Consider the following 14622-nt stretch of genomic DNA (forward strand, 5'->3'; position numbering starts at 1 on the left):
TTATGTATGTTTTGAAACTAGGAGTGAATGTTGCTTAACAGACAAAAACTGAGCCTGTTATTATTAGTAGGTGAATATACTAATCAAAGTAAAGCCAAAAACATATCTTAAACTACAGAGAAAAAATGATCCTGCACAACCACATTTGCTTCTCACCTGGAAGAAAAAAGAAGTGGATTTGACTGCTCCTTAAAGACTGACATCCAGATTTAACAGCAAATCAGAGGGGACACAAATAGACATACAATTTTATGGGATAAAAACTTTTTTTGTGTTAAAATCTTTGGAGATTAATGGAGTAAAAAATCCAGTTTGCTTTTATCAGAAAAGTTTCCTCTCTAAAATAACCTGCAACTAGTCTTCTGAGTAAGAAATCATCAACCAAAGAGGTTTGTTTGCTCCGATAAAGACCATCCCTGATATCTTCTTTAGAAAAGAATATTTGGAATATTAAAGATCAGTAGCATAGGTCATACTAAATGTATCAATACCAGTTTTTAAAAACCACATAGTACTTTACAGAGACATTGCTAATAGTTTCACCCTATTTATAGTAAAAATGTCTAATGTGTTTTATTAATTAATTTATCAATTGATTGATTTTAGAGAGGAAGGGAGAAGAGATTCTCTCATCAATGGTGAGAGAGAATCATTAATCTGCCTCCTGCACACCCCCTACTGGAGATCGAGCCCACAACCTGGGCATGTGCCCTTTACTGGAATTGAACCCGGACCCACCAGTCCACAGGTAAATGCTCTATCCACTGAGCCAAACCAGCTAGGGCAGTAAAAATTTATTGAAAAACAAAATATAATACTAACATTTTTTGAGATATAAGGCCACTGTTGGAAAATTCAAAAGCAATGTGGAAGTAAAAAAGTATTATTAACAACTTCTTTCTACCTCATTAGCCACAAACCATTTTATGATCCACGTCAAAGGCAGATGAGAATCCAAGTATAGCCCTAACCGGTTTGGCTCAGTGAATACAAAGTCAGCCTGTGGACTGAAGAGTCCCAGGTTTGATTCCGGTCAAAGGCATGTACTGTGGTTGTGGGCACATCCCCAGTAGGGGGTGTGCAGGAGGCAGCTGATCGATGTTTCATTGACATTTCTGACTATCCCCCTCTCCCTTCCTCTCTGTAAAAAAAAAAAAAAGAAAAAAAAAATCAATAAAATATATATATTTTTTAAAGAAAGAAAATCCGAGTACAAAGTCTTAAAAAATGGTTTTGTGGTTAAAAAAATCTCAGGGTAACAAAAAAATGGTCTATCTAAGCCTCCAAAGATAGGCGCAAAAATAATCTGGTTAAAGTATTTCCCCAGGGGCAATCTGGACTACAGCAAATGCCTTCAGTTAATAGCTGGTTTTAAAAACTTTGGGTTCAGTATAAATTACCATTTTAAAAAGTGAGTTCCGATGAGCAGCAGCATTAAAAGAGAACATTAAGAAAGCTCAGGGTGCACCAGAGATGCCGAGGCTCCTCCCTGGACTGGGATTTTAGTGATGAATCCACTAAGTGGGAGCAAAAACTAAAGGCTATTTTGGTTCCACTGTCATTGTTTACACCCAAAGCTCTCTACTGTGCTTGCCCATGAACCAAAAGTTACAACAACTAAAATGTAATAAAGCTGATGCTGATGATGGCAGAGCTCTGAAACTTCTACCCAATCCACAACTGTAGTGAAATCAAATACAGATCAGTTAGGGAGGACAAACTGTCTTATCCTATGGGAGGTGAAAAACTCATTATAATTAAGATAACCACCCTCAACTATAGGCTACATTCTGTACTTTTTTTCAGAGTTCAATTTCTCGTGTCCAGATCTTCATTTTCTTAAAAGAAAAAATATAATCAGAAGCATTATATAACTCATTTGGGCAATGAAGCTATGATTGGTTAATATCCGTGGTATGGCTAAGAATAAAGAAATAGATTTATTCTATAAGACAAATATAAAAATTAGTCCAACTACTTTTACACATTTGTATATGAGATCAAGGACAACTATAAATTTCCAAGCTGACGATGCTCCTGAATCAAATATGACTTCTTGAAGCAAAAGCCAAAAGAGTTAACAGCAGCATTTTCAAACAAAGACCTTCCCAGCAATCAATATTCAATAGCACAGGCTTTACCTAAAGCATGTCTACCAACACATCCTACAACAATTTGATTCTCACCTTCTGGAGAACTGAGGAAATGATCTGGAACTCTTCTGTTGATGATGAACTCATCAACAGCTTCCCTGTCTCTGTATTTATACTCATGAGATCACGTGTCTATCCATCTCTGCTCATTAGCATACAGCATTCAAAACTAATTTTATTTATTACAAATGTTCTCCAATTTGCACCCAACAAAGAGTGAACAAGAATGTATTCTGACTTTTAGATGACAAGCTAGTGCTAAATCAAATGCTTTCCCAGACATTTATTTGATATTTTTAACCTGTCAAAGTCAAAATCTTAGAATAACTTTCAATTTCAGGGACTTTTATCACACATTGGAAACTTCATCAAAGGCACAAAATTGTCAGTGTTAGGCATTCTCATGATCTTGGAGAGATATTCAGTAATTACAGCATATTTTGTAATTTCGTTTAGAATTTTACAATACAGAAGGTTAGTATTTAAAAGCTGAAAGAGCCATTAGATGTTACCTAATTCTTTGCAGTTCATGGACTAGCAGGACTCTTCCCGGGAGCTTGTTAGATATGTAAAATATCAGAAACCACCAGAGACCTGCTGAGCCAGAATCTGTATTTTAACAAGATCCCCAAATGAGCTAGTTCTCTATCTTACTTATAAGAAAACTAAAGCTCAGGAACCTAAAATCACTTGTCCAAGGTTATAGAGTCAAAGTTACAACTAGAACTCAGTTATTAACTGTGCCCACTCCAGCACCTCGAAATCCAAAGAAACATATAAGGAGGCCTATGAAGATCCAGACATTACACCATGCATGCTACAAAGATGAGAATGCCAAAGCCTTGGCTCTTAAGAAATCCAGTCTAGCGACAGACATGAAAACAAATCAACTTTTAACTGTGTGGCATATGTCCAGGGCACTATGGGAGTAATGGAAGGGGGACACCTAACTTTTTAGGAGGGGAGAGAGGAAAGAGAGTAGGTGAATAGAAGCATGCCAAATAAGAGGGAGTTACCAGAGGAAAGGACTGATGCTGAGAAAAAAACATGAGGCGTAGAGAAGAAATACAAGAGCTTGGTGTTAATAGAACTACAACCAGAACTTTCACTGACAGATCTGGACATATAAAGGCCTAACTTGCAGGTTTGCAGAAACAAATTCCCAAATAAGTCATTTCCAAATTCTCATGTCAAGAAGAAATTTTTTCTGCAAATAATCTTTTATTCAGATGATCTCTTACAATCCTTTTTTTCTCATAACTCTTTAAGTGTTGCACAGTACACTGAATAGACTGAGAAACTTTATGCTGCCTTTGTTAGATCTGATCCATTTCTAATTTCTAAATGAATGACCTATAAACCCAAACAGGTGAATGATCATGCTAACAATCAATTATGTATCAAAGCCTCCCTTCTGTGGAATCCATCCACCCACTGCCAAACCACAGGCGGAAGCTGAGCTTACCCTATGGCACTCCTGAACGAGGAGTGGCATCTCAGGGGAAAATGCCTGAAATAAGAATCATACTATAAACATTTCTCTCCCACAGAAAGCAGAGGTAAATAAGAATAAGAAGGTAGTACTAGAATGCTTCACTATAAGACTATATATTCCCAAATACTGTTTACACTACTTGACCTAAAAAAAGTAACACGTCTCAGGGAATCATCTTCAGTAACAGACATCAGTACCCCTTAGCTCATACACAAGCTAGATTATAAAGGTGGTATTAAACTAAAATCCTGTCAATTAAATTGTTTTCTCATGAAGAATGCTTTGTCTTCGTTTCAGGCAAAATGTCAGGTGTTCTAACTGTGTACCTTTTGGAAAGGTGTTTACAAAAAAAAAAAAAAGCAAACAAACTTAAATGAATAAGGAATCCTGTAGCAGTATCATTTTTGAGATATGTGCTTTTGCAAATTTTGTTCTAATTTTGGTACATATATATAACTAGAGGTCCCTAGGCCTGGCCGGCAATGAGGGCTGATCAGGGCCTTCCTTCCCCCGGCTGCCAGCCAGGGCCTTCCTTCATTCCGCACTGCTCCCTGGTAGTCAGTGCGGTCATACGTGAGCGGTGGAACTCCTGGTAGGTCGAACTTCCAAGGGGACAATTTGCATATTAGACTTTTATTGTATAGGACTAGAGGCCTGGTGCATAAGATTCATGCACTCAGGGGGGAACCTCAGCCCAGCCTGCACCCTCTCGCAGTCTGGGAGCCCTCAGGGGATGTCTGACTGATGGTGTAGGTCTACTCCCCATGGGGAGGCTCCCACCACCACTGCTACACTCGCCAGCCATGAGCCCGGCTTCTGGCTGAGCACAGTAAACACCAGGGGCAGCTGGTGTTTTGAGCATTGGCCCCTGGTGGTCAGTGCACATCATAGCAACTGGCTGTTCTGCCATTCAGTCAATTTGCATATTAGCCTTTTATTATATAGAATAGCTGTTTATTCTACAAGTGACAAGCTTATATGGAAGAGGAAGATATTTTACTCTATCCTTCTAGGTTTCTTTGGGTAGTCTAATAATTAAGAAAACATGAGACAGAGTAACAAGAGAAAATAACTAAATTTAATTACATATGTATGTATGTATGTGAACCCCACATATATGAGAGAGTCAGTGATCCTACATACATAAGAGGTTCACATACCGAAAGGTATAAATGGTATGAATGACAATCCAAGCTAGGGATGAGGTACAATGTGCCTTGGGGCTTCAGAGGAGAAGAAAGTCATTTGCAGAATAAGAGCAGATGTTCAGTTATTACAAGTTGTCCTATAAATCACAAAGTTTTAGGGTTTTGGGGGGTTTTTTTTGGAGAGAGAGTGAAAGGCAGGGAAGGAGGGGGGAAGGAAGGAGGAAAGAGAAAAGGGGGGAGAAGCAAAATTGGCCTGCTCTCAAAACCCCAGATGCACTTTTTCCAGGACTGGCTTCTCTCAATAAACTTTTCCTCCATTAACCGTTTTTGTCCGTGAACCCATTTTTCAGACTAATTTTGGTTTCAGGTAGTCGCTCTAACACTGAGCCACCATGGCCAGGCTATTGAAGGTTTCTTATAGGTGCATTTATTTGGTGACCTAGGGTGTTTCACAAGTATCCTTCCTCCACAGATAGGTTTCAGGCTGTTAGAAAATGTGAGAAAGATGCCACTATACTAATCCTAACAATCACTCCATTTTTAAAGTATCATATGCTTTATAAACTAATTTAATCTTTTCATTCTCCTTAACCCCAGAAGAGGAAATGAAAGCTCAAGAATTAAGTGATTTGCCTAAGGGCATTCATATACCTGATTCATGGCAAAGCTGGAGAGACCTATAAGAAAGAGGAGCATATGAAGAGGAGGAGCAGAAGGTGGTACCAAGGAAATCATAAATGGCTTCCTTTCTCAGTTCCAGTTACCACCCCCACAGCCCTTCCCTGACCCCAATCCCCTAACAATCCCAAATAACAAAGACAAGGAAATAAAATTTTAAATAGGTCAAAATAAATGATGCAAGAAACATTTTCTGTTTTCCTCTTCTACTTCCCATGTAAAACAGAGGTAAGTAGTGGAAGGAGGCTGGAAGATGCTTCCAATCTGCCAAAGGAGTCCCTGGGCTGAGAACCGAAGTTTCTTACTATACTTTGCTAAGAAAAAGAAAAATATATAGCAGGATTAAATGTGTAGCAGGTTTGAAGAGAGAAGAGAGTATAGAATTGTCTCATGCATAAAAGGGAATATGAAAATAATTACTACAGTAGATATAGTCAAGTTATGGGTAACTTATTTTTTAGATGCATCCATTAAACCAGTGTTTCCCAAACTTTTGACATATGTGTACCCCTTCTATAATTCCGTAACGCTGAGTACCCCTCGTACTCAGGAGAACGTAGAATTAGGCGCAGCTAAGCACGGTGCAGTGCATATCCTCACCAAACTCCGGTGCAACGCGTACCCCCACCAAACTCTTCCCGTACCCCTGGGGGTACGCGTACCACACTTTGGGAAACACTGCATTAAACCATAGGAACAGAAAAAAAAAACCAACCATGTAATTGTTATGGTCACCAAAGGAAGAACGCCCAAGGCCAAAAGGGGTGAAGAATTATAAATTTATTAGATCATATGAACTAGGTTGGCTGAGCCCCAGAGACTGGGAGTCAGAAGTTTTTAAAGGACTCTAGGTGGGCTTTTTCTGAGAGGAGAATTCTCTGTGCAGGCCCAGATTCTGGGAAACTCCAGAGGGGAGAGATAATGGTCTTAGCAAGTGGAATGTCCATTGTGAAGTGGCCTAAAGGTCAGTTCCTAGGGGAGGGGGTATCAATTCAATGATTTGATCAGATCTAATAGTAATCATCTTAGTAGATACAGAAAAATACTTAACTAAATTCAATATTCATTCATATCCTTAAAATAAAAAGTCACCAAACTAAAATAAAAGGGAGAATATCCCTTCATCCCCACAAACAAGATACTACAATCTCTTCTATCAGCACTGCACTGGCCAGTTCAATAATGTAAGAAAAAGAAAACACATATAGATGTGACAGGAAGAGGAGAGACAGACTAACATAATTCATGGCTGGCATGACTGTGTATGTAAAAAAAATCACAACACCCAACTGACAACTTCCATTTCTGAGTAGGATATAATAGGTCATGGCAACCTGATTCAGTTTCAATAACTACAAAAGCCACAATAAATTACAAAAATCACATTTCTAAAGGTACTGGAGAGTTGTATAAGCAATAAGGATCAGAGGGACTGGTATTCCAGAAAGGGTTGAGCTGAGAGATAAGCTGATGATCATCATCTGTTTTCTTCTCTGGAGGTATTGGGCAATTCTGGGCGTAGCTTGAAGGTCATGTTTGGCCCAAGCAAAAGAACTCTACTCAGGGGAAGACAAACAAGCGAAGCTTAAGTAGGAACAAGGTGTTGAGATAGGCCAAAACAAATGGAAGAGAGAAACTGAGCAGAAAGCTAGAAACACTGACAGAGCAATTTAAAGCAGATACAGAAAGTCACTTCCTTAGAAATAACATCTAGGCCTCAGATATTTAAGCTCCAGACCAGAAAAGCAGCAAAAAAAAAAAAAAAAAAAAAATGGACTGATGACACCGGCTGCGATGACTGATGACCCTGAGTGGCCCTGACCAATTAGTGAAGACCACAGCCCTGTAGGAGCACACCTAGAAAACACGAATCTTCGGTTGAAACCCTCCCCTAAGATTCCTGTGTGTGAGAGAGATAAAGCCTCTAGACCAGGTGTCTTCAAACTACGGCCCTCGGGCCACATGCGGCCTGCAGAGGAGTCTGATCCGGCCCGCCAGGTTTTTTGGGCAGTGAGCGCAGCCGAGGTGTTACAGTAGGAATTAGTAGTTCATATAGTCCGGCCCTCCAGCTCTCTGAGGGACCATGATCTGGCCCCCACTTTAAAAAGTTTGAGTGTTCTCCTATAGAGGAACAGCCCAGCCATTCCATTGCTCCTCTTCTTCCACCCACTATCCTCGAGTAAGTATGCATCTCCTGCACTCTAAGGCACTGGTCGGCACTCATTAGTCAACAGAGTCAAATATTAACAGTACAATGATTGAAATTTCTTTTGAGAGCCAATTTTTTTTTTAAACTTTCAGAACTTTAAATTTTTCAGATAGTAAATCAGTTACTTAACATTTTCTCAAATCAATTAATACCTCCACATGCCCAAGGATACACTTCACACAAGACATTTCCAAATAGATCAACCAACCTCATCCAGACCCCACACAAGGCACTCACAGATCAACACCCCAGCGCTATCAACACTCAACACATCCAGATCTAAGCCTTCATCACTTGATTCAGCAGACCCTCAAGTTCCCACAAAAGTTTCCAGCCATGTCTGAGAGGCCGCCGTGGGGCGGGGGCAGGCGAGGAGCGGGCTGCTCCGGGCCTGGCCTCTGTTGCTCTGGTCCACTCCACAACCAGCTGCTCCGGGTCTGGCCACTGCCGCTCCCGGCCTGGAGAGCCAAATTTTTTAAACTTAAACTTCTTCTAACGCCACTTCTTCAAAATAGACTAGCCCAGGCTGTGATATTTTGTGGAAGAGCCACACACTCAAGGGGCCAAAGAGTCGCATGTGACTCGCGAGCCACAGTTTGCTAATCACTGCTATAAGGCAACCATATCAAACTCAAAGGCTAACACGAACCAAATAAACAAGGCTTAAGTTTATGTGGGCCGCAAAAAAACCCCAAAAGCTTCAATTTTCATAGAAAAGTAGGTTTATTTCAATAGAAACATACTGAATACAAAGGGCTGAAATAATGAGTAATCGTTAACATAAAATAGAACATTTTAATAAATTTTCTTTTTTTTAAATGGATTTTATTGATTTTTCACAGAGAGGAAGAGAAAGGGATAGAAAGCTAGAAACATCGATGGGAGAGAATCATTGACTCCTGCACACTCTCCACCAGGGATGTGCCTGCAACCAATGTACATGCCCTTGACCGGAATCGAACCCGGGACCCCTCAGTCCACAGACTGACAGGGACCCCTCAGTCCACAGACTGACAGCTCTATCCACTGAGCCAAACCGGTTTTGGCTTAATAAATTTTCTTGAACATTAACTTAACAATCATGAATAACTGCACAAATGAATAAGCATAATACAAATAAATCTATTTTTCTTGTTCTCCGAAAGCAAAATATTTCTATTGTACACACCAAACAAGTCAGTACAAGAATAATGACATGGCAATTGGCTGCTAAAATACTCGCTGCTAGTATTAGTGGAGAGAAATAGTGCACCTGCACATAAGGGGCGTAAGAGAAATATGAATGCAACACGATTATAGTCATCAGTCATTAGCGAATGTTGTAGTTCGTTATTGATAATTATGTATAAAAGAATATTGTAAAAATTAAGTTACAAAATTTTTATTAAAACGTTTCTTACATACCGTTATATTGGCTGGGCGATAAAAATATTCATTGTGGGCCACATGTGGCCTGCGGGCTTCGAGTTTGACATGCTTGCTCTGAATGTGTCCCCCAAACCCCCTTTGCTCTGACTTCCCAGAGAGCTAGAGCAGCCCAGCCTAGGCTTCCCTGTTGCTTTATATTAAGCCCTTTCTTTCTTGTTTTACTGTACCCAGCTTTGATAAACATTCCCTCATAGTCACCTGGACTCCTGAAATTTTTCCTGCATGAAGTCAGGAACCCACACACTACTTGGCAGCCCTAAGTAGACCTCTTTCCAATAACAGTGTGACAGATTAAAGCCCCAAGATGGCCCAAATTCACTGCTTATTTTTGCCACAGGAGTTTAACTGAGATATCACTACATTCCTACCAGAACGCTAAAATGAAAAAGTTGGAAAATAGCAGGTTTGATAAAGAAGTTTTGGGGCAACCCTCTCATACACTGCTGGTGGGAACGCAAATTAACACAATCATTATTTAAAAATTGGCAGTACATACTTATATAAAGTATATATAAAACTGACAATATGACCTAACAATTCATGTATTAGATATACACCCAAAATAACTGCATTTATATCTTCATAGTAACTTATTCATAATAGCTAAAACTAGAAATGATCAAATGTCCATCAACAGTAAAAAGATAAACTGTGACATACTCACACAACGAAATAGTATACAACAATGAAAATGAATAATCTAGAATAAAGCACAAAAGTAAGGATGAATCTCACTAAAAAGGTTGAAAGACCCTGGATGCAAAAGAATAAATACTGTATCCTCCCTATCGATATATATAAAGTGCAAGGACAAGCTATGCCTTTATGTTTAGACAGTGGTTAGCTTGGCGGGTAAGAGGTAGTGATTAGGAAGAATGAATGAGAGAGGCTTCTGGGTACTGGTCTGGCTATACGGTGTGTGTAAATTCATCAAGCTGAACACTTATATATAAGTTTTTAAAACATCATAAAGCAGTACAATAAAAGGGGGAGGAGGTATGAATTATTCAAGGCTATAAATATCAATCACCAAAAGTCATCCTAGAAACAATACCCTGGGATAATAAAAAGAAGCTATCCATATCAAACAGGTGCTAAACAGAGAAGGCTCACTAAGAAATAATAGTCCAATTAACATGATAATTATCTAAACCTTCTCAGGTGTGTCCGAAGCAATTCTATTGATGTCATTCTGGCCACAAGTACAGCATGAGTCAACTAAGTCAATAATAAAGTATGTTAAATATTTTAATCAAGTCTTTACTCATCATGCTAAGATTTGAAAACTAATTTTAGAAATTACTTACTTTAAACTCATTAAGATTTAAAAAGTAAAACGATATTTCCAGCAACCAATTAAAAGTGACAGAGCAATAAATGTAATCAAAAAAAGCAAAATGATTAAACTTTATTATTTTTTGTAATCCTCACCTGAAGATATCTTTGATTTTTAAAAAATATATTTTATTGATTTTTTTTTTTTTTTTTACAGAGAGGAAGGGAGAGAGATAGAGAGCTAGAAACGTCGATGAGAGAGAAACATTGACCAGCTGCCTCTTGCACACCCCCCACTGGGGACGTGCCCGCAACCAATGTACATGCCCTTGACTGGAATCGAACCGGGGACCTTTCAGTCCGCAGACCAACGCTCTACCACTGAGTCAAACCTGTTTCCGGTATCTTTGATTTTTAAAGACAGTGAAAAGGTAGGAAGGAGTGGGAGGGAGGAGAGAGAGAAACATTGTTGTAAGAGACACATCAAATGGTTGCCTCCCACAAGAGGCGGACCGGAGCCAGATATTAAACCTGCGATGGAGGCACATGCCCTTCAGTCCTTGGGCAGATGTCCTAAACACTGAGCAACAGGCCACAGTGATTAAGCTTTAAATAAATTCTTCCCTCAACAATTTTTCAACATTTATATCAAACAACAAGCCAGGATTTAAACTGGATACCACTACATTCCTACCAGAATTTCTTTAAGACGAAACAAAATGAATAATATATTCTTTATTTTAAAATGAAACAAAATGAATAATATATATAGTAAACATTTCTTTAAACTCAGAATTTTACATATGCTCACAGATGCTCCATGATCCCAGAGCAGCAGAACAGCTCAAAGATCCCTGGCAGGGTCTCTAAAGATTCATTTAAATCACAGGGCAGGAAGAGTTACCAACCTGTAACTAATTCTCTCAAGACAGCCCTCCAAGGAAGGCAAACCACAAACACACATATTCTGTATTCTGTGTGTATCTCTACTTGAGGTTCAGTTCCATCTGTTTGTCCACTCTGGTTCTGACTGGAGGAGAATCCTGCCCTCTTCAGCTAATGCTGGTTCAGGAAGCTTGAGCTGCACTCTGCCTTAATATCATTCTCCATGCCAGGACTGATCCAATCCACTGACCACTTCCAGCCAGGATTCAAGGAATTATAAACCTTCACCTTTACCAAATGACCACTTTGCTGCCGGGATCCCGGATACTATTGGACTCTTCTGGTCAAATATGGCTTGTGAGCTCATTTAACTCTGCCAGTAAGAGCCACATGAAGTGTTCATATGGGTCCATTAAAGTGATAGAGGCACCTAAAATTGCATTATACTTGGGCAGCACTTACGGCATTTCTCCTATAAAATAGTTATATAGATATAAATGAACTTCACCAAGGTAGTCTCTGGTACAAAGTTGGCAACCATAAATGGTAACCTTATATTATAATCATAATCATAATTATGGTCCTAGGGAGGTGAGATGCAAATAGATAACCTCAATAACCCACCATATTATTACTAACATTCTTAACATAGACTCATGCATATTCCAGTTGCATATTGTCATCTCCAGAGGTCAAAAACATTGACTAGACAAGCTAGTAATAGGATAGTACTTATCAAGACTTGGAAAACCAGGTAAATAATTATCTCTTTGTAACTGCTATATGTGAGCCACAGTTTATAGTCTGTTTCTCAATAGGTGTCAATTTTGCTCCCCAAAGGGACATGTGGCAATGCGTCCCAAATGAACTGTCAAAACTGAAGTGCGCAACTGGCAACTAGTGAGCGGAGAACAGGTATGCTACTCAGCATCCTACATTGCACAGAACCGTCCCTACCACAAAGAATTACTATCCAGCCCAAAATGTCAATAGTGTCAAGAATGAAAGACCCTTGTTTATACTTCTGACTTTATTATCCAAAAAATAATGGATGAGAATCACTACAACCAATTTGATCCACATAAAACCATGAGATAGCTTCAAAACACACAAAGCTATCTGCTTTAAACTCCCATTTCTTTATTTATTTTTAAAAATCTAAGCAAACAAACAAAAAAGGCTTAAATGAAAAGAGGGGTAAAACTGATGATAAAGAAGAGAGATGTGCAGAAACCCTGTCCCTGAGTGAGCAATCTAGTGCACCAGTCAAATCTGCCTCAGAGAGGAGCACTGGGACAGACCCTTACTGAACCCGTAGTCAGTACCGTGCACAGCACAAACTCTATGGGAATTATACTTTCAATGCAGCCCTCACACAGACCCTTTGATTCTCATTTTTCCTGCATGGGAAATTAATATTCATAAAAGTTATTTGGTTGGGCCACACAGGCATTAAATAAGAGAACTAGGATTCAAATCTAGGTCTTCAGACACCAAAGCAACATGCTCTTAACCACACCACCAAATTAAAAAGTTTATTTTATGTACAGAGACTATATCTTTGGAAGGATACTCAAAGAAATGTTGAGTATGGTTACTATGGATAATAGATACTAGGTGATCTTTATTCTTTGAACTTTTCAGAATAGTACAGAAAGAATCCTTGGAAAGATAAAACTTAAAGGACTTTAATGCACAAGGCTCTGCTTACTAAATTTATAAGCCCAAAGTGAACTTTTATTACTTTGAAACTGCATCTGTGCTCTTGTGTCTGGAAATAAATACATAACACTTTCTTCTCTTCATAGCAATGATAGCATTGTTATTGTTTTAGTCCACATTTACTAAACACTTAACTACATGATGAAGACAGACACATTACATGCATTTCCTCATTTAAAACTCACTACAAACCTGTGAGGAAGACACTATTTATTGTCCCCATTTTGCTGATGAGAAAACAAGACTGAAGAGGGAAGTAATGGGTACTGGGACTCACAGAAGTAAATGGCAGAATCCAGGCATTGTGGCTCCAGAATCCCTATAGCAATGCAAGCCAAAGACTAGTAATGGAACACCTTCTCATCCAGCCCCTAAAGGATGTGTATCAGAATGGACTGTTCCAAATAGTACTGTAACCAATCCATAAAAGCCATGTGCATATACTCAAGACTATTAGGTAAGAGTGAACCCACCTCCTGCTGTCTCAGCAAGCAAAAACTAGGTTTAATGGTGGGAGGTACAAGAACAACAACTGGGTCAAGGAGTATGGACTTGATCTAGAAATAGTGCAGAACCACTGATGGTGTCTAAGACAATGGCATAGGAAAAGTGGTACATTAGTTGGATTAATCTGATGATTAGCATTAAATAGTAGGAAGACAGAAGGCTGGGAAAATCAGTTATTAAACTTGTAGATGTGAGAGATCAGAGAAAATGATGGTGATCTGAACTAGGATGGTGATAGAAGACCCAAGTTTATGCCAAGAAACTAGAATGAAAGACTCAAGAGAGTTTGGTCTTGAAAATAGGTGGAGGGAAAAAGAGAGATTAAAAAGTTACACCAATTTTCAAGCTAAACTACAAAAATGGTCACATCAACATATACAAAATTAGGGAAATCAATGGGAAGCTGGTTTTGAAAGACCATTCATTCAGTAAAGACAAGACTGCAGAGTGGGATATCTTCCCCTCAGAGAGCAGCTTATGAGTCCTCCCCCTCCTTTTTCTTTCTTTCTTTCTTTTTTTTTTAACAATTACATACTTTTTAGTAGGCAAAGGAAAACTATATAGTTGATGAGGGGAGAATAAAAGTTTTTAAAGCTTTCAACTCTATAAGAATTTTGTAAGTCCTACTTTTAAAGGAAGAGTAGTGTGATATAAGTGCTGTTGCCTTCCAAAATAAATTGAAATAACAAAACACAAAAGTGGAAATGGTTAATAAAAAGCCAGAGATAAAGGAGTGGAACTACTCACTATTGAACTGAAAGCTTTCACTTTTTACAAGTATTTTAGAATCCTGAATCAATAGCTAGTTAAATCCCACCTGGCACAGCACTGTCTCCAAAGCCTGGAGAATAGAGAAATGCAAAGGAGAGCTGCCTGCAAAATGAGATGACGGATGCCGAGTGTTTTAAGTGGTTGCCAGGGACTGGGCTATTCCCTCCAGGTTCCCCCAATAGTTCAGATCATTTCACAAAGCCCAAATATATCCAATCTGATTGAACAGAAGACAACAAAGCTGCTTTTTTTTTTTTATAATATATTTTATTGATTTTGTACAGAGAGGAAGGGAGAGAGAGATAGAGAGTTAGAAACATCGATGAGGGAACAGTCATCAATCAGAGTCAT

At 38.9% G+C, this 14622-nt stretch overlaps 1 protein-coding gene across 5 annotated transcripts in view; it reads right to left on the reverse strand.

Annotated features, from left to right (window-relative positions):
• IDE (insulin degrading enzyme) overlaps nt 1-14622 on the reverse strand; it is a 72776-nt gene that overhangs the window by 54916 nt on the left and 3238 nt on the right. The window contains exon 1 of one of the 5 annotated variants that reach the window (XM_045581905.1): nt 13186-13203. The exons of 3 other annotated variants lie outside the window; for them this stretch is intronic. The gene's annotated coding sequence lies outside the window, so the exon portion shown is untranslated. Of the gene's footprint in view, nt 1-2186; nt 2324-13185; nt 13204-14622 lie in introns of those variants that run through there. One more of the 5 variants, XM_036438560.2, reaches the window with a different exon arrangement.

Source organism: Pipistrellus kuhlii, unplaced genomic scaffold (assembly GCF_014108245.1).
Source record: "Pipistrellus kuhlii isolate mPipKuh1 unplaced genomic scaffold, mPipKuh1.p scaffold_m20_p_15, whole genome shotgun sequence".
Lineage (NCBI taxonomy): Eukaryota > Metazoa > Chordata > Mammalia > Chiroptera > Vespertilionidae > Pipistrellus > Pipistrellus kuhlii.